This window comes from Zonotrichia leucophrys, chromosome 1 (genome assembly GCF_028769735.1).
Source record: "Zonotrichia leucophrys gambelii isolate GWCS_2022_RI chromosome 1, RI_Zleu_2.0, whole genome shotgun sequence".
In the NCBI taxonomy this organism is placed as follows: Eukaryota; Metazoa; Chordata; class Aves; order Passeriformes; family Passerellidae; genus Zonotrichia; species Zonotrichia leucophrys.
The window spans coordinates 37403376-37425567 of NC_088169.1; positions in this window are offsets into that span (position 1 = coordinate 37403376).

Below are 22192 nucleotides of genomic sequence, written 5' to 3' on the forward strand. Positions count from 1 at the left end.
ACTTGAAGTATGTCACTGAAGTATCCTTTGGAAAACAGAAAGAATGTTTCCATAAACATAGGGACAGGAGCTCTCTGTGGAATATGCATGTGTTACATAATTGGATGTATTATATTACACTACAATTATGTATTACATAATTGGATGTAAAAGGCCCTTTTATGAATAGTAGGAGTTTTAATTCCTTTAAGTTCAGCTGGGACTGAAACTTGACTAGCTCTAAATACACTTGAAACACAAACAAAACACAAGACAAAAATAGTTACAAGTAATACATAAAACTTAAGTTGTGTGGTGGTGATTTTCAGTTTATCTATATATATATATATTTCCCAATTAAAATTATTTTGGAAATCCAATTTTTTTTCAGTCAATGGAGTATACTGTTTAAAAAAACCCAATTTTTAAAATTATTTATCAAGGAGACTACTGCTAAGTGGACAGTTTAATGTTCCCCACTCTAATGCATTTAGGTTTCTCTTCAAATAAAATGTTGTTCTAAAATATGGAGGAATAACAAAAATTAATTTGTTTTATCAAAAACTGCAATTGACTGTCTTGTTGAACTGAGTTTTAAGTCTTACATTAGTTAAAATCAAGCTTGGTCTGTGCACTAACAAGTACCTGAAGATTTCAACTGATAGGTTAAAAACCCTACAGCTACTTGTATATGCATGTTTATTTTAATGTAAGAGTGATTTGTTGGAAGGGAATTTTATTTGAAGTCCTGTAAATAAGGGTCATAAGAAACTGGAATAAATAAATTTTGAAATAGACGACACCTTTCTATACAGATTTTAGCACCAAGTTACCATGATTGACATATTTATTTGTGTGTAGATAATGCCTTTCAAAATGGCATAATGCAAATATTTTGCACTAAGTAAATATTATTTCATTTGAGGATAGAAGAAACATACAGTCAACAGGAAAACATACTGGAAGTAAAGAAATAAGAGAAAACTGAAAGCAAACACCTTTTTTTTTGCATACATTTTCTCCATATTAAGTCCATTAAACTATTTTGTTTTCATTTAGAGCTCGTATGTAAGTTTCAGTAAATGTTTTTTGGCTGTGTGTCAGAGTACATGTTATCTGAATGAGAACTTTGAAAGAAAAACAACTTTCATAATTCTAAATTGCCCACATGTGTGGCTTTTTTATTATTAGCCATTGTCATTTTTTACCTACTTTAACATTATTAGAAGGGTTATTTTCTGAAATATAAATGATGTCCTAATCAATTTGTGCTGCTTCAGCAAAAGTAAGTCACTGCAAAATTGAGCACTATTATAGTCAGAACATTTTGTCAAATATAGGGTACAGGTGGCCAATCTACACATATTTTTCAAAAGTAGATCAGGTCATTTTTGTGCAGGGCAAGTGTTTGTAGAAAGCATTTCCTTTTCCTGAAAGTGAGATTTAACTGCTAGTTGTCAAAAGTATCATTGCCAGATGAAAAACAACTTCAATAACCTCCCTCCAACTTCCCTCATCTACATGTTTTTAATGTTAAAATCTGTATTCCAGGGAAATTATGAGAAAGCATGTGGAAGGGCCATGCTTGGACAGTATAAATGGAACTTTATATTTCTTTAGGTTGCAGTTTTCTGGGACTCCATTGAGTCCACCTTTTAGAGCAAGGAAATCTCTACCCAAAAAAAATTGAGGGGAATAAATTATTTAATATTTCTTGGGGCTCTCCAACGCAGATGGTGATGATCTCTAATTTTAAATATTTTCATTGAATATTTTAGGGAAATAAATAAAGACTTTTAAAGGTTGTTCCAACTGTTTTAGCCAGGTGTTGCCTGATATTTTAATGACTTGCACCTAAACTTCACTATCAGTTTGCAAAACATCCTCAGATGGGTAGAAATGACATGACTATGACTCATTTAATCCAAATCCCTCAGGGACAAAGTTAAAGAAAAAGATAAGGCAGGAGATATCAGGCCATAGACAAGTAACAGAAATCTATAATACAGGTCTCACCAAAGGTGAATAATATTATTTAAATAATTCCATTTGAATAATTGATTTATAAAATTCTCAGAATTGAGGTTAAGTAGCCTCCTGTATCAGTAAACCAGCTTGATTAATCAACTACAGGCTCAAACATACAACCTTTTTTTTTTTTTCTTCTGGAAAGCAAAGGGTTTTCTGGGCTGTTCTTAGTTAAATCCAAGAAAACTATAAAGTGAAATTCAAGAGAGATTTTTTTTATTTGGTGTAATTAATTTATTAGTTCATTAGTTCTTTTATTAAGATGTTCCTTTTTTTAAAGAGACTCCTTATAAAATTTATTAGGTAAGTAGAAAAAGATATTAACTTTTCATTGCATCAGCTCTTGAATATTTGGGGCATTAGAGTCCTCTTAAACTTCTGGTTAATGAATAATAATTGTGTCCTACATATGTGGACTTATATTTAACAAAGTTAATCCATGAACTTTTATCATCAAAGAGTGGTTAAGATACATTTATTTAACAAGTAGGATTTCTTTTAGCTCCTCTGGTTTTACTTTTTTCTTAACTTTTTCAAGGATAAGAAACAGAGAAGTCAAAAGGAAATAAATTCTTGAACTGTAAAATGACAAAGAACCACACAGAATTCCTCATATGTTACTGTCATAGAACAGTAGAATCATAGAATCATAGAATCATTAATGTTAGAAAAGACCTCCAAAACTGAGTCCAACCATTAACCTGGCACTGCCAAGTCCAGAGCTAAACCATATCCCCAAATACCACATCTACACATCTAAGTACCTCCAGGGACTCCACCTCTTTCCTTGGTAGTCAGTTCAGTGCTGTCAGTGCTTGACAATCCATTCGGTAAAGAATTTTCTCCTACTATCCAATCATCATATATTTTCCTAATATCCTTCTCTAGTGCTGTTTGAGGTTGTTTGCTCTTATCCTTTCACTTGTGACTTAAGAGAAGACGCTGCCCCTAGGTGGCCACATTATCCTTTAAGGTAATTGTAGAGAGTGATGAGAGTGATAAAGTTTCCTCTGAGCCTTCTTTTCTTCAGGCACTCCTTATAAGGCTTGTTCTTAGTCATGTGGGAAGACAAAAAGTCACAGCCCCAGAAGTCCCCCCTTCCACCCTCTTCCCTTCTCCTCACATGCTAAGCATGGTGCCTTATGGTATGAAAGCTCCCTCTGGTCATTTGGGGTCAGCTGTCCTGGCTCTGTCCCCTCCCAACTCCTTGTGCATCCCCAGCCTGATCACTGGTGGGGTGAGAGGCAGAAAAAGCCTTGACTCTGTGCAAGTGCTGCTCAACAAAAACTAGATTGGGTTTAACCACACTGTTTTCATCACAAATCGAAAATATGGCTCCCTACCATGTACTGAAGAAAATTAACTTTATCTCACCCAAAATCAGTAGACTTGATCTTATCCCATTTTATTAGTATCCTGGTAAAGAAAAGTAACAGATGTAAGTTAACTTCAATGGTATAGCTGATATTCATATACTTGTATGATGTATTGAGCTTTCAATCATTTTTTCGATTAACATAACTTTTGAATTCCAGAGTAGCCATTCATGCTAGATAACATTATATTTACTTTCTGAAAGTGCTCTTTAGTATTAGGCTAAAATTTATTGCTTTTTTTTTTTTTTTTGCATTTGTGTAAATTAATTGGTTCATTATGCTTTTCTTAAATAGTAAGAACCAGTGGATATCAATTTTAAAAAATCACTTGTTTCATAATTAAGATTGAAATTCAAAATTATTTCATTCTTGAGCTACTTGCCCTAGGTTCTAAATACTTTCCCTGTGGCTCAGAAAAATTAATAGTCCTAAGTCATAAAACAGGTAGTTTTGCCACGAAGACAAAAAAAGTCTAGATGTTTAGTATTCTTCTAAATGTTCAGATATTCTGTATTCCTCTATATTTTATGTGAATACTATTGCCAGCCTAATGTTTTTGGTGACATAAAATTTTCTTCCTTTGAAAGAGTCTGCAACAACTGCTCACGTATAATTTTATTTTCTGCTGGATTATTTGTGGATTTAATTCAATATCTGGTTTAAATCAGTTTTACTTCAAGTTCTTTAGATTATATTGCCATATATCTAATGCTTGAAGTCAATAGTAAAGGTTCACTGCAACAATGACAGGAATCAGAGAAAAATAAATGTCAGTTTTATAATAAAGTTGGTTTAAAAGGAATGATGAAGGTACTATACTTAAAAAAACCTCAGGTCCAAAACTGAAGACTACATAAATGATTAGCCTAATTGGCTAATCCTCACTTGAGTGTTGAATGACTGTAGTATAGATGAAATATCATCATAACTTCCACTTCTTTTGGTAGAACAATATTCACTTCTTCTCACAGTAAACAATACATTTGCACAATAAGCCAATCAGTAGAGCTATGAAATAATTTCTGATATGCTTCCAGTAACATAACATTTTCTTTTTTTGATTCAAAACTACTCCATTCAGGAACAGATGGGTTATAACTTCTTTTTTAAGTCATGACTATAACATCAGCAAATTATTAATAGTATAATAATTGATCTGTCATCAGATGGTCTAACCTTCTTAAGCTGATGGTGAAACAGATGTCTAGGATCATGAAAACATTTTTTTTTTAATAAACCATCTGAATGTGTTACTAGTACCTAACTTGGGTGTAGATTTTAAAATACAGTGACAAAAAAAAAAAAAAAAAAAAGAAAACAACACTGGCTATCATATAAATCTGCATTATCCTATATTTATTTAGCTGTTGATTCATTTCTTAAAGCAAACAACTGACTATTTCTTTCCAATTGACCAGGCAGAATATTTAGGCTTCAAAAGCTTTAGCTTCATTTAGAATTTCCTTCTAAACAAAGATTTCTAAGTGTGTATTTCAGCAGCTGTCTTGTCAGGTTTCTGAAAGAGAAAAATTAAAGCTCTACTATATTTATTCCATGTCTTCTCAGTGAGTGATCTAATATGAGAGTTAATTTTATTTTCTGTTTATCGGGAATACGGCTTATCAAAGACGCCGTATGTAAGTAATTATGAGAAACTGTCACACAGATGGTGGATAATAATGTGTAGCTGGGGAGGATAATTTCTTCCTTTTGACAAGCAAAGAGAAATGGCATTTGACTTCTCTTCAGAAATGATAACACTCAGTTCTTGACAGAGATAGTCTGCTTCCATTTTCCTAAGCAAAGGCAGCCTAATGTTGATGATAGTCTGCTTCCATTTACCTAAGGAAAGGAGACCTAATATTGGTAATCAACATGTCTTTCAGAGAGCTGTTCGTTGCCCTTCTTCACTTTTATGTTTTATTAGCTTTCAAATTCCTGAGTGGTTACTCTACCTTTGGGACATCTAATTGTGGAGTTGAGCTTGGCAGGGAGGAAATGGGCACTGAACTGTGTTTATATTGTTTGTATCGAGAGGAATGACAGAATGAATATAGCTAAACTTATCTTTGCTACTGTGCAGATGATTATATAATTTCATACTGGCCAGAATTCTTAAAGAATTTCATTCTGGAATATCTGTACAACTTGCAGATCTTTTGGGATATTTGAGCATGTTGGTATTTCCTGGATTTAACTGATGAAGACTAATAAAAAGTAAATTGTAGTCAGCGTGTATGGTCACGTTCAAATTAATGTGTCTGATGGGGAGCTTGTGTCTAATGTCTCAGGAAAGACATTCATTTCTCCCATGGTGAAGGGTAAGAAAAACCTTTCAGTGCCTCTATTTTATTCTCACTGACCCAAAGGTGCCTGCTCTTGCAGAACCAAGAAAAAAAGCTTCCTGAAAGTCAATGAGTAGATTTTAAGCAGGACAGGAATCTTCTCTAAGGAATTTTTGTAATGTGAATCAGAAAAGGCACTTTGGGGGACAGAGATTCCAGAAGAAGTTGTACTGATAATTTGAACATTTTGTCTAAGATTTTTTTACCTTACTACTATTTTGAATCTCTGTTTGATTTGTGTTCCAGGTAAGCAGGTGTTTCTGTTTTTAAATATATTTCCAGCTTGTTGTGAAGAATTAATTGTCAGTGTTTGCTTCAACTTAAGTAAAGCTATGCAGACTTTCTAAATATTTCCAGATTCAGAATGACTCTGATACCTAAAGATTATTTAACCGACTCTGTAATTTCTATTTATGATTTCCATCATCCTAAATGATTCCATGAAATCACTAAGCTACTATTTTTGTTTCATAGCTTCATTTTCAAGTACAAAATTTAGCTATATATTGTCACCCTGGTTCTAGCCATCTCTGGTTAAAAAGAAAATTGACCTATGGGGAAGGTAGAGGCAGGGAAGAAGTACAGGTAAGGAAGTGACAGTCAGACACACTGGCCCTCCACATCTAATAGAAGCCTAAAGGAAATATAAGAATACAAAACCTCCAGAACACTTACACTATGTCTTCTCTCTGCTTAGTCTATTGTATCAGACTTTCAGGACCTCACGTTGGATTCTTAAGGCTTCTTCCAGTATATGTTCTGCTAAATTAATTTTCCCCAGGAAGTTCCATTTCTAAAAGGCTTGGTGTTCAAAAGGAAAAGAGAGATATATGGAACAGATAAAACAAAATGGATTTTTGCAATTCATTAAATCTGCATTTATGGTTTTTTATGTCATGGTCACTTCTGTTATAACGGTTGAGAGAAAAATATTTGAAAGAGAATTATGAAATTTGCTGTGGTGAATGCTTATTCAATCAAAGGCAGTAAATGAAATAGGTGGCAAAGGTGAGAATGAGAGTTAAAAAGTGTTTTGGGCCCCAGGCTGTGTGTGTAGTTCTATACACTACATGTGAGTTCACTAGCATGCAGAAATTGTTAAATAAGGGGAGTATCTAGTAGAAGGAAAAGGTTATCTTCAATGAATGGTGAACATTACACATTTAAATGTCAGCCTGGGTTTCAGTGAAACTTTTGTACTCAGCAAGTGGGTTAACAAATCCCTAACAAATCCTGCTAAAAACATGAGATAATGTGTCACTTGAGAAAAATAGACAAGTAGTTTCCTTACCAAGAAGTTAGACAGGGAACATCCAAGTGATAAAATTTTAATGAGAAAGAATGAACTGCCCTTCTCCATAATCTTGTTTTTGTTTGTGTTGTCTGTCTGCTTTCTCTCAACAAGAAATCCATGTTTGCTAAGTCACTTCATTAATCTTTTGAGAGCAAGAATAGAAAGCTCATAGAGCACAAACTGCTGTTTCTCAGGTGTCTTGATAAGAGGCCAAGCTAGTGTTTATTACTGATTCTCCAAAACTTGATACAGTCCTTGCAACTATCAAAAACTGAGTTATGGAAGGACTTCACAATTCACAATACAGAGTAACATAAATTATGTTGTAGATTTCTGTAGATACAAACTACTCTAACATCATACGTGGATGTGTCTTATGACAGCTGAACTCTGGCCTTCTAAAAATTGTCATAGTGTAATTGACAAGCAGAATATCCCAAAAGACTATATATATAAAATATATAAAATCAGATATTCTTGGATCTAAGCTTAAATAAGTTAAGGCATTCTAGTATGTACTATATCAGAAATTATAGAATCACAGAATATCCTGAGTTGGAAGAGACCTATAAGGATCACAGAATGAGAGATTTAATGAGGTTGGAGAAGACCTCTGTGATCATCGAATCCAGCCTATGACAGAATATGACCTTGTCAACTAGACCATGGAATGCCAAGTTTAGTCTATCCTTAAACATTTCCATGGGTGGTGACTCCCTGAGTCAGTTTTGTGTCATCCACTAATTTACTAAGAGTAGAATCAATTCTTTCATCCATATCATCAATAAAGAGATTGAATAGAGCTGGGCCCAATAACGATCCCTAGGGAACAGTGCTAGTGACCAGACACAAAATGAATTCCATTCACCACCACTTATTGAGCCCATCTAGGCAGACAGTTCTTTACCCAGTGAAAAGTGAACTTGTCCAAGCTATGGGCTGCCAGCTTTTCCAGGAGTATGCCATAGAAGATGGTGACAATGGTTTTGCTGAAGTCCAGATAATCAACATCCACAAGTCATTGAGTCCAGCTCCTGGGTATTTACAGCACAACCCACAAATCACCATGTCCCAAAAATCATCATGTCCAAGTACTTGCCAGGCTTGGTGCCATGACCACCTCCCTGGGGAACCTGCTCCACTGTTCCTTACCCAACCGCCTTTTAGGTAAAGGTCTTTTCCTGATATCCAATCTAAACCTCCCCTGACACAGCTTCATGCCATTCCCTTGGGTCCTGTCAGTGATCGCTGCAGAGAAGAGATCAGTGTTTGCCCCTCCACTTGTCACAAGGAAGTTGCAGACTGCAATGAGGTCTGCCCTCAGTCTTCTCCAAGCTGAATAAGCCAAGTGACCTCAGCTGCTACTCATACAGTTTCCCCTCTAGATCCTTCACCATCTTCATGCCCCTTTTTCAGAAGCTCTCTAATAGCATCAGATCCTTCTTATATTGTGGCACACAAAACTGCACATGATCTGGAGAGATACTTCTGGAAAGGCTTTAATGACCATCTTTTGCTTAGCTACTAAGTTTAATGCAATCATCTTATAAACAGTTTTAATGAAAGGAAACACTTGAGAATTTTATTTTTTTAAAAGGGAAGTGCTCACAATAATTAATAAGTAATGGATATGGGAGCTGGGCTCCACATAAAGGCTAATTAATTTTTCTTCTATTTTCTTCCTAATCACAATGTTTTACAGTAAATGTGAAAAAAAGTACAGGAAATGTCATAGACATATGACAAAACAAGACCAAAACCTCGAAAGGCAAAAGGCTCATAACACTGTAAGAGTTTTTCTTAATAATATAAATAGAGGAAGTCAATCAATTACAGGCAAAAGAACAAGCTTAGCATGTTTCTCACAAAGAGTAGCTAGACTTCCTCAGAAAAAAGCTGAGATCCAAAGTGGATCCTTTGTGTGTCTTGTTTTCCAAGCAAAACAAGACTAAAATACAGCTTGAAATATCAAGAAGTTTTAAATAAAATGGATGAACTCCTGTTTACCAAAGGAAAAACTATTCATAAAATAAATAAGTTACCAGAGCAGAAATTAACAGCCCAATAATGAATTGTGGGACCAACGCTTCATGGAAGTGAAACATGAGTTTCACTGGTTTTTCTACCACAAATTCAGCTGCTGAACATGAGGATTGTTACTTGCTAAAATCAGAGATGAATGAATAATTAAAAGACAAAACCAACAATGAATAATTTATTCAATGAATTTGGCTGAGTTTTTTTTCTACAGCCTAATTATCACAACTTTCTTAAATGTATTCATTATGCAAATTAATTCAGCTAATAGTCATTTACATTCTTAAGAGATTGGATTTAATTACCCAAAGGGTATGTTGCTTATAGTATTTGTGACTGGTCAAAAAAAAGTCAAACAGAATTGCTTCTATCACCTGATTGGATAAATAAATAACAAGTTAGTGAAACTATACAGCGGTATAATTATCACCATATATAGCCAAATAGAAGCTTTGAAATACACCTTTCAAACAGTTATGCTGATGTGTCAACCCTCAGACATTTTCTGTTGTAGTGTGCTTGTTAAGTTTATTGTATTACTCCCACATTTTATGTATTGTTTCCCCCTGTTTAATGTAAATGGTTCTGCCCTCCCCCAGTTTAGCCCTGCCAGTTATGTTGTCCCCATGGCAACTCCCGCCATTGGGGTTGTCAGTCCTTTTGGTTATATAATTTCTCCTCCCTCTCCTTCCCTTATATGTAGACTTTTTCTCCTCCCTGGGCCTAGTCAATCACCCCCACTCCTCCTATTTTGCCAGAATCTTCTTCCCTAGGGGGGTTATGATTGGCTGTGGTTCCAGGGCCCCTCCCTTACTTTGTATTGATTGGATTTTCCCTCACACCCGTTATGTTATGTTCGCTCCCTGGTTCTCTGTTATTGGTTCAGTGTAAACCCCTCCTTTGTACACCCTCCCTCTTTAAAACCCTGTTTCACCCCCTTTTTGGGGTCACTCCCTGGATGGTGTCCTGGGTCTTTCAATAAACCTGATTTCACCCCCAGTGAGTGTCCAGCTCCTTGTCCATCTTAGCAAGATGTTTGAAGCCAGCACTGCCCAAGGCCATCCGACGCCGAGAGGTGCTGGCAGGGAATTGCAGCTGGGTGTCAGCCCTTAACCCTCTGCTAGCTGGACATTGACCTTTTGGCCACGTACGCCTCACCGCAATTTTCTTTCAAGAAACAAAAGGAGTTAATTCCAAGCTTAAAACGCAACACAATTCTTTAGCTCTAGCTCTCCATCTACTTTCTGCAAGCTGAAAGAACTTTTTAAGGAAATGAACCTTGTATATTTACGCTGTCACATCACTAAGAAACTGTTGCTGAGCACCCTTAAAAGCATAACTCTCAGGTAGAGAGACCATTGCCATGATCCAGGACAGTTCTAAGTTTCGTAGCTCAAATTTCAATACAGTGAAATATGATCCTTTAAAAGTGTTGTCTATGTCCAAGAAAACCACCCAAGTCCATTACTATTATAGTGCATGAAAAGGGCTGGAAATTGAAAATATTTAAAGACTTATCTGTCAATAGTTTGCCTTCAGAGCTACCTCTGCTTTTCATCAAAGCTCATCTCTTAAGTGTAGTCAAATATGTTGCTACTCATGACTAGCAACAACTTCATTAAGTGGCTACCTTATAAATGTCTACTACACCCATTTGCTGAAATTTTGAGCTTGAGCTTTAACAGTAATATCTCAGAAACAAATGTTTTGCTCACCCATTGCCAAAAACAAGAGGGTTCTCGTTGAGTCATACAATTTCCATGACAATTAATGCTTACTTCTGAGAAAACATCAGAACTCTAACAAAATATTAAAAAAAAATTCTAATTAAATCTGCTAGATTTTATATTTCTTCCCTATAAGTAGAATTATTTGTTGGTAGTATTGTCATAGTAGCTCTGAGACATTTAATGCTTTTAAAGCATTTAGAAACTTTCAGATTTAAATGCTTTTAAAGCATTTAGAAATGTTTAGATAAACAATTTTTAAGTTTTTTAAACAGGTAGTGGTAAATCCTTTCATAATGCAAAACTCATAATAACCTGCATCTGATCTCAAAAACTAAATAACAAGTTCATAAAAAAAAAAACCGAACTAATAAAATTTCTGCCAGATGATAAAGTGAGAAGCAAAACAAAACTGATTTCCTGTAATATAGAGCATCAAGTTTTTTTGATTTTCAGTGATCTGGGGAATTCAGAATTCTTAGCGCTGCATGTCATTTGCAGTTAAAAGGTGTTGTGAAGAAAGGCAAAGAATGCCACAGCTGAAAGCTTGAGCTTATTTGAGCTGTTAAAGCCTTATTTAAAGGAAAAACTGTTAAACTGAAGCAGAAAACATTCTACTGCTTTTCACAGTAAAAGCAGATTCTTACTTGATCTGTGAAGTCTTTTTGAGTCTGGGCTAGGAATCTGGTTTGTAGGAAACTGGTCCATGTTGCTGTGGTGTAGGTCACACGTAGCTTTCTAAGTGTTCTAAACTCTTCAGAAATTTTGATTCAAATTACCTATACATTTCTAGAAAAGGACCTGAAGGCAATTTATCTACCCAATATTGGCCATGTCTCATGAATGCAACTGCTGGTAAAACCCGGAGAATGAGACAGCAGACACAAGGGCCTGTTGTTAAGATCTCTGAAGAACTTGTGTTAAGCCCAGATCTCTCCACTACTGTGAACTATTGTTTTGCTTTTGTACAATGTGCATGAATTTCAAAAGATGTATATGGCATTTGTAGGGTTAATGCTCTCTTAGGCTCTGCCTGATATTGAGTATGACACATTGTTTTTAAGTTCTCTTTTAAATTGTTTTCTATTTAACTGTATGGCATGTACAAAGTCATGTACAAATTACTTATAAGCAAAAAAGAGGACTCAGTTTTGACCAAGTAATAATATCAGAATCCCATAACAGGCCCTAACACTGACCTTAAAAAGTCAGTGAGCCAGGCAGACTTTACAGGCCTATTTGCCATAGACAGTGCAAGATGAAAGAAGTTAATTTAAAGCATATTAAAGTGTGAGGGTTTATGCTTTTCAGTTTTGATCTTATTTTTAAATGATGCAGAGCAATAGAGAAATCAATAACATATGGACTTACCTGATTGACTCCTTGGCAAACAGCCCCTTGTTTTTAGATATGTTTTTATAGAAATAAATGAGGATGTCTTACAAATGTGTAGTTTACTATTTTAATACACAATTTATGAGATTTATTATTTCAGTTTCCAAAAGTAGTTTGTAGAACATAAGGCAGCATTACTTATTCAAAATGCGTGCCATTACTCACAATAAATTCAATAAAAGTAATAAAATATGTAGTTTACTTTTTGCACTTCAACAGCCTTTTCTATCCTAAAAATAAAAGGCTTAAAAAGTGGGAAAGAGTAATTTTGAGAACACCAGAGTCGTCTGAAACAGGCCAGTGGATGGGTAGTTCAGATTGTCAGCAGTTATTGTGGAAAGCACATTAACTTCCATCAACACAATAATGTGACGTTATACTTGTAAAGAAAGTTTAATCCTAAAAGATAGTTTAAAATCCTAAAAGGTATAGAGAGCAACTAAGTACATAATTTTGTTTGCTGAGAAATGGACTCAACATCTAATGGAAAACATTGTCATTTAATGAATGGGACAGCAGATTGGAAGGCAGGAAACTTCAGTTCTGTTGTGGGTTTTCACAACAGCCTCCTGCACGTTTTTTACCAAGTCTTAGATCTCCTGTGGTTTTCCCCTGATCTTTTGCATTTCTGATCTCCTTATAAGGTTCTTATTGCAGAGACTGGATATTTTGATACTGCATACAGCAACTTGCCAAAGAGACAGGATTCAGCTTAGTCAGGTCCCCTGTTCCTCCCCCAAAAAGTGCTGTGAAAAGCATAGTGAGCTACCTTACATTGAATTTTATGTGTGTGTGTTTCATTATTTTTTTCAGAAAGTCCTGCCTGTTCTAGGTTTAACCAGTGTTTCTGCTGCTTTAACATTGCTACTGGTGTGAATAGTACGGTGAAAACTTATGTAAGAAATTTAAACCTAGTAAAGATGTAAAGCTACAAGCTCCTATAGCTCAGGAAAAAAAATCAATATATTAAATTATCTCAGATTAAAAAAAAAAAAAAATTGTATTAAAGAAAGACAAATTTCACCAGACCATTGACTACTGAGAGAGAAAATACCATTAGAATATTCTAGGGAAAGAAGTCTGCTAAGAGGGTTTTTTTCACTTTTAACTGTTCAAGTAAAATGTATTTGGATGCATTCAAGGCACTTTTAACTATGAATGCCTCCTATGTCATGAAGCTTCCCAGAAGACAAAGAAGTTCCTCACTGAGGCTGTTATTACCTTGTGCTCTGTGTACTAGATGATTTCTTAGCAGTTTAAGAGCTGCATTTGGCACAGGAAAGGAAATTATAAAGCATCTTTAGAGTAACACATATAATTTATATTCAATATTATGTTATGTATTATGATCTCAAATGCCAAATAGAGAGAATCTGAAGTGGTTGCATCATTTTTATTCAGAAACATCTTCAGGTTTGAAATATATTGATGATGTCAATAGATGTATCTTGGCTCTGCTTTCCCCCAAAATGATGCAGTATCATAGGAAAGGCTATCTTACTTCAAATGCATTGTTGTTGCCAGGGCCTGACTATGAGACACTGTATTTATTGTTTTAAATTCCTAGATGAGACATAAAATATTTTTTTTAACAGGAGAGGAAGAATAGTAAGGTTACTCCTTGCTTTTAGAAAAAATGCCATACAAGGAAAACAAGCCCAAATGAATACAAATCACAGTGTACACTGCATAAAGAACAAAAAAAAAAAGCTACAGTTCCACCTGGATTACTATAAAATTACTTGGAGGGGAAAAAAAACTAACAAAAACAAAACCAACAAAATAAAATGAAACCAAACACAAACCCAGCAATAAATGGAACCAAGTATTAGGTTCAGAAGGAGTAATTGAGTAGATAAAAGAAAAAAAGGATTGGAAGACTTTTATTTGGTAATGACGTATTAGTTTGGGTTTGTCTTTTATAGCTACATATTTTAACTACTATACCATCTTTTGGCAAACATTAGGATTTACATTATTTCACAATTCATACAGATATTTATATTAGAGTTATATTTTAATTGATGTAATTATTTAATCATCTTCAATTAATTAATTTTCTTATGATCTGTAGGAAATATGGTATTCTTAAATTGAATTTTTATGTATAAGGTGCTTGCATTATGTAGATTAGACGAAATTTTTTTTTATTCCTGGGGAGAAATGATTAATTATTGTGTTTTAGAGATCAGTAGTAAAAGTGTCACCACTAAATTCAATTAATTTAAGCAAATTTAAACAGAATTTAAAGCATTTGGGGAGACACAGAAAATTGAGAAGTAGAAGTTGCAGCAGTAATGCCTAAAGATGCCTAAGGATAAGCTTTTAGCTGGCTAAGAACAGGATTAATAGGTTAAACAGTACATGTGGCACATGCTATAGATTTCTGATCATGGAGAATTAAATGGCACCTTCTTCAGTCAGTAGAAGAAACCTCACATTTACAGGCCTGGCCCCTTGTGGGGAACTGCAACCACTCTATTATCTGCAGGCGGGACATCACAGCAGGGCACAAATATGCAGGAGGTTTCACAAGTGACAGAGGAGCCAACAAGAAGTCTTCTTCTGGACCTCCTACTTATATAAATATAGTAAAATATTGTGATGGTTTACATTATATTCACTTTCCTACTTTCCCCTGCTGATACGTTAAGCCAGAAATTTGTATTTCATGAGCAACACTTAACACCTGCACAGTACCTGCAAAATTTTGTTATTGATACAAATAGCAAAACTTCCCAGATACAGAGGTTTTTTTCTGCAATAAATAAATTAAATGTTATTTTCACCTTGTAAAATAACATTATTGTAGGTAATTAGTTATTGTGGATTTAAAGACAGACACTTCTTTTTTTGTTCCCACCAGACTTAAATTTTACACATAAACTTTTAAAGATTGGACTCATGGATTGTAGATGTCCCATCTTCTAATAACTTTTGACAAAACACGTAAAAAGGAAAAAGTTACATTTATTTACTAAAACAAATATTTATAAACAAAGACATATGAATAAACCAATATCTTAAAATTAGACCCTGAACAAATAAATGTCTGGTTAGTTAAGCAATGTACACAAGCTCGTTCAGGGTATGTTTTAGTACCTCATTAGTGCTCTGATCGCTGCTCCTACTCTCTTTGGCAGCATTCTTTCTCATTTATTTTTCATACTGCAGTAGCTTCCACATCTCTCGTACACCCCTCTTTAAACTGTCAGCTATAGCTATGACAGACAGTTTAGTCTAGTGAATAGGACACAGGAATGTGCCTAAAACTCCTTGACTGGTGTGTTGGCAGCTAAATACAGGTTTGTGAGTCTATGTGCAAAAAGGAGTGGAGGATTATATTCCCAATGTACTTTCCACAAGTTGATCAAGTTGAGTTCACGGTGATTCCTAAACTTTTTTTTATTGCAGCTACTTAGCTGGGATACTCCATGGATATCCCATGTGGCAACTTTAACTACAATCAAAGTAATATAACAGGCATTACACAATCAGTAATAATGAATCCCAAAAGAGATCTAAGATGATTAAGTGTTAGACAATGATGTCCACGTGGTAGTCTGTGTATATTCTTAGAGAGAAAAACTTTGACAGACATCCCCTTGATTCCTGCTGAAAGAATGTGGTTTATATTTATTGAAAGTGGCAAACATGAATGGGGAGGAGGGGGAAGCTTGACTAATTCAAATTTTCTATTGGAACTAAAGAGTGAATGCCTTAGAAAATATTTTTATTCATAAAATATCTGTGTCATGAGAGTGCAAATTTCATACCTACTTCTTGCAATTTCAGTATAAGCCATGGAGAGTCCTTCAGATAGGAAGGACCTTATCCTTACTATAGTAGAGAAGACCCTAGTATGCATGTCTGTGAGCACTCTTCCCACTGGTCACAGAGAGAAAGCCCTGTAAAGTTCCTGTAATGTCAGCTGAAGTTGCTGCAACTACCTGCACATTTTCTCCAGGCAAAACGTGGTGTGAGTGCTTTTTAATTTGTTTCAGGTAAAATCAGACACATTGAATCAGGCCACAAGTTGAATTTTTTGAGCTGCCACAGCTCAAACAATATCATTCAAACCACTCCCACACCAGTTTTAACCACTTCATCAATTCCCTTTGCAGTATCAGTCATTTGACCAGGTTTATCAGAAAGCAAAGGATATTTGATCTTTGGAGTTGTAGTAGTTTTTATTTTCCTTTGCTTCTTTCCTCCAAGTTGAGCATAAGGAAATTACTTTGGTACAGAAGCTTACTCACATAACTTAATGCTGACATCCAGTGTACAGTTGACAATACCACTTAATACCAGCTAACATCTTTAGAAATTCCAGGCTGGATTGAAATGGAATTACTACATGATAATAGTTCTATTTGAATATGCTAATAAAGATACATGATGTTGGAGCTACCCAGAACTGAGGCAGATAGTCAGCCTGTGAGATTTCCTTTCAAAAAGCCAGCACAAATTGACAGCAGTGCTCCTGATTATATACTGCTTTCTGAAGGATACCTGACCCAGGCATTCTTCATCCATGTCATGTATGAAATAACCATAGCTGGACTACAGTACTGCGTAATACAGACTAGGAAAAGGTTAGAGACATATTTCAGGGAGTATTAAAGAACTCCAGAGTAATTTGTCTCAAAAGCAATTATGTTATCTTAACAGTGATCTTCCTTTCCCTATGGACAACTGTTATTTCTTTCCCTGACCATTTTCTTTCCATTGTGAAGTTAATGTCCTTTGTTTGGAGCAGCCAACTTGAGAAGGCAATTGAATACAGAATAGAGATACTAAACATTATTCTTATAAATTGCATTGAAGTGTATGCATCTGTCTCTTTTATAAAATTCCTGCCTGCACAGAATAGCTGTAATGTGAATTAGTAGATGGCTGGTGAGATATGGTGAGAATGAGCAAGAGAGGAATATTTAAACCAGGTATAGACATACAAACATATCAGTGAATTGCACAGTGGACTTCAATTTTTGGTCACGTGCAATGAATAATTTTGGCAAAATAAATTGCATCAATTTACTTAACTTTTTTTACTGAATGAAACTGTCAGTATGAAAAGAACTAATTTAAAATAATTTTTATAAATTTAATAGAAGACCATTGTAGCTCATCTGTAAGGACAACAGCCAAAGTGTTACCTCATTCTGTAAAAAATACAAGATCTCTGATTAAAGAGCTGATCTGATCATATATGTATTTTCAAGAAAATAATAGAATTCTTTTATTTCTCTTAAAAATTATATAGCAATATTAATGCTATTTCACATATGGGTGTTCTAAAATACTCCTACTTACCTAGGCTTAGGATGTGGTGATGTCAACCACCAGAAGTGCTACCATTGTCATCATTAGATAGCTTCCAAATTGCATTTTCAGATCTAAACAGAAATGATTCTTTTCAGGATAGAGAAAGAAGAGATATGTTAAATAAGGATAAATTTGTAAACATTTGTATTCCCAACTCTAATAATGCTTTTTCTATACTTGTGTTCATATATTTTCAAAACATTTAACTGTTTGTAATCTTGATCATGACTACACAAAAGACATTAATCAATGTCTCCTATCTTCAAACATTATACCAAACTAATAATTTCTACTGAAAACATTCAATTTTGTCAGGGCACTGATGTTCAAAACAGCTTTATTATCATTGTGCCACAATCAGAAAAGGAATTTCCTGAGATGAGATTTTGTTTTCTGTATAACATAAAATTTTCCTGTTAACCTATCTTAAGGATAGGCTCTTTCAACTGGAGACTGATTTACATATTTTATTTTTTTGACCACTTCTACTTGCTTTTTTTTGCATTAAAATAAGTCACAAAATAATGGGCTGGGGCATTTCAGACTCTCTTTAAGTGGTATGCCTGTTTTTCAAAATGTATCTTACAGAAAACAAAACAAAGTGAAAGAAAGTAATTTTTTTCCTTATTTCATCAGAAAAAATAATGTTGTGGCCTCTAAGTTTGCCTTATTCGGACTTTATAGCAAAATCAAACACCAAATAAACAACTACCAACAAAACCCCCAAACCAAAGCAAGCAACCGATCACTAATTTTAGCTTTGGTTTATATCTCTATTTTCTCAAAATCATGAACAGAAATCTTCTCTAGCTATATCCATAGCCCATATGAGATAAAATAAGCCTTGAAGAATTTAAAACCAGACTGAAATATTATTAATTTACTAAAAAATATTTATTTCAGATGGGTTTTTCAGCAATAGCTAAAATACAGTAAAACCAAACTGGGAAATGTCTCACTCCTAGTAACATTACGATTCCATCAAAATTCAGAAGTTACATACATTGAGTATGTATATTAATTTCTGATGCTATTTGCACACTTTCACTCCATGTAATTTAAATCTTTAGTTTGTAGTTTTATTAAAATCTGGTTTTTATATCAAATATGTCCTGTTATATATGCCTCTCTCCTCTTTCCTTCCTTCCTTGCCTCCACCGCCCCCAAAAACCTAAGGAAACAAAATAAACTTGAACTCTGCTAAGATTACCTTCTGCAACTTGATTAAATAAGCATTTAGTTGTTGATCCAACTGACTGGTCGACGATTGACACTCTAAGTCTCCTCTGCTAACAGTTTGTTATCATAAGCATTGTAACCAATTAGTGTCGAGACTTGTTTGCCCAAGATTAATTTTCCAATATCTGAAGTTCAGATTCAGTTTTTCCTGAAATTAGTAAGAACACTTGGAGTACTTTAACTAAGCATATAGCTTTGAAGCTAAAACCTCTGGCAAGTAAATAATGTTTATGGGCTTTGTGGTTTTTTCTGATTTAAGTATGCATTTGGAAAAAGGTTAGTTTGTATGAGCTAAAAATTTGAAAAAGCAATTTAATGTTCCATAGATATAAATTTATTTTCTAGAAAATTCTTTCAAATATTTTAATAATTTTGAATTTAAAGGATAGAATTATGGTCAGCAGTTCACAAATGGAAAGAAAATTATGAATGTCAATATCAGTTATGTCCATCCTCATTATTCTAACTACATTGAAATAGATAATTTTTAAATTAGTTTCAGATGAGCAGTTTCACTCTTTATTAGACACTACCAATGAATGTTCATTTCTTAAAGGTACAAAAATCTTTATATTGCAACAACTATGATTTTTAGGAAAACAAGGTTGATTATTTTTTTGGTTACTTGATTGATTTTTAATTGAAAATATTTATACACTAAAATCAACAAATTCATTTTCACAGAAAAAAATTAAATTTGAGTCTTAGTAAAACTGCCATTAGAATATTTTTTTAGCTGTTTCATCCATTCAAAAAGAATTTAGAACAGCCTAGTTGAATAAAACTCAACTTGTTTTTCCATTATGTTCAAAACAGGCATCTGAATCTTGTTTTCTATTATGCCTGATATGAGAAGAAAACTAATGCACCAGATAAGAAAAGAAAATTAACTCATATCACATTTAACAGTTTGTGACTATTTGACTATTTGGAATCTGTAGTAGAGGGTCTTATGAAACAGTAAGATAGGCAACTGGAATGTGTTTGTGTGTACATTTATAAAATATGTATTTATTTATGTATATGTGCATGTTTGTGTGTGTGCTAATAATTCATATGCATACAAAATAAAATGTAGGACTTGGTTGCAATACAAATAAAATAAAATGCGTGATTATACACGCCCACACACACATCACCTTCCAGCCGTGAAATGTAATTTTGCTTTTGGTCAGATGCACATTTTAATTGTTGTCTGAAGTTCGATCAGTCAATAGAGTATCATGCCTAAAGCTGTTTCTTACTGTAATACCCATGACTATTATTTTAAGTTTAATATTGTTATTGTTATTATTATGACATTAACAGAATACACTCTAACATGGCACATTATGCAGGTATAGCAATTGAATGTCTTTTCAGTTTGGACAATTGTTTATGATTTCATATGAATAGCTCAGGTCTGGCCTCAGCCAATCTCAGTCAACAGTGGGATGGTGAAGAATTTTCTTCCTTGATGTGAAATATGAGCTGGGGATAAAAAAGGTTGGGGATCAAGGTGGAGGCCTATGTGTCACTGCAGGTGTGTCACACTGAGCACCACTCCAAGCCTTTCTCACTGGGACACTGGAACTACATTGAGAGAAAGGCCTGGTGTGTACCAGTTCAGGCTTTTGTCCCTTTCTTCAAAAAAAAAAAAAAAAAGAGATAGATAGGAAGTAGATAAGCAGTGAAGCAGTGGATCAAAAGGAGCTTTTTGAGGTTTAGCCATCAGGAGGTTTTTTCCTGTGTCTTCAGATATATATTTCTGTGCTTACAGTGATGTGATCAAAATAGTTTTAAAATATATTTCAAGTGTAACCTTTTTGACAGTATCTAGTAGTAGCAACCAGATCAACAGAATGGATAGGCAGACTTCTGAAACATTTCAGCCACAGTATATTTACTCTACATCCAGAGACATTAGCAAATTCTCCAATAAAAAATAAAATTATTAAGATAATTATAAAATTTTCTGCCTACTGTTTAGGCATCATGTCAGCATATATTGTCCATATAAAATATCTAATCCAATAAATCAAGCACCATTACTATGTTCTAAATATATTTTAGAAATATTTTCAGGCCTTGCATGCTAAACTCATGCAAAATTAAACTCGGTTTAATTTTCCCTGCTTAATATGTCTTAAATTGGCACTTAATTAACCAATTCTGTGGTAAAAACCTGAATGGAAAATAAATGAAATACTGTAGTCTTCTAAAAACAAGCAAGAAATTATTTCCACAACTTCTGAGAGTGGTTAATTCCCACGTCCCTGTAAACATCATGTGGCATTAACATTTCATGGGTTTAACTTTCTGGCATAAACACTTTGAATCAGATAATTTGTATCAGCAACAAGCAGAAGTGTAAGTAAGTGAGAAAAATGAAAAAAACGCTAGAAAACTCATCTCTTAAAATGTTGAATGGTTTAAAGCTTTTTTGAGGGGTGTGAATTTTAAGACTTCACTCAGTAATAACACTGATCCAGATCTCAGTTGGAAATGTCATTGTTGTGATTAATTGATAGCCATAATCTACTTCAGGGAGGCATATAATTTTAAATGGAAAAATCGTAGATAGAGACCAATTAGTACCATAGTAAATGATGCGCAATTTCAATATCAAGTGTCATTCAGGGTCTAGATATGCCGTGCCTTTTCTTTTGTCTTCTTCCCTATCCTCCCAAATCCATCCACATTTCAGTCTTTCAGTATACAAAATATGATTATTTAAAAGATTCCTATATACTTTTTAAAACACACTAGAGCTTAATTCCTTTAAGTAAACAAAATAACACTAAAGAAGAGAGAGCAGCCTTCTAAAGAGTCAGCAAAGGCCTACAAGGCTGGTTGTGAATGCAAACAACAAAATATGGGTGGAAACACATGCAATACTCAGACAGTGACACCTGAGACCAGGGCCACTCTTGCTGTGTCCCTCTGTGCCCACAGAGGTGTCAGAAGGAAAAGAGCTTGTATTTCACATGGATCCAGCCTGCAATATTTCAGCTTTCATTCTCAGGGTGTTGGACACCACATGGCACCTAATGGAGTTTATGAAAGGTCTCAAAGAAGAACAGACAAAATTGCTCAAAGGAAAACATACTAGATAATTTTGTTGTTGTTGTTGTTTTTGTTTCCTTTTCTGAGATGTCCTGTATTTTCCAGAGTGTCCTACTGGGGACAGTGTGGTACCAGAATCCATCAGCGTGGCTCCTCTTGCAGGATCAGGGCCTTATTTTATAAATATAAACTGGCAATTTTTATTTACTTACAAATCAACATTTAACTAATGTTACAGCAAGCACTATGCAAGTGTTTATTAAATATCAATTAATTTAAACAGATAGATTGCAGGTTGTATAAAAAATACATTTTAGATTATATTAAATGCCTGATTTAATAAGTTACATATTTGTGCTTATTCTAGTCAACATATATTACCTTTGTAAATGCAGACTT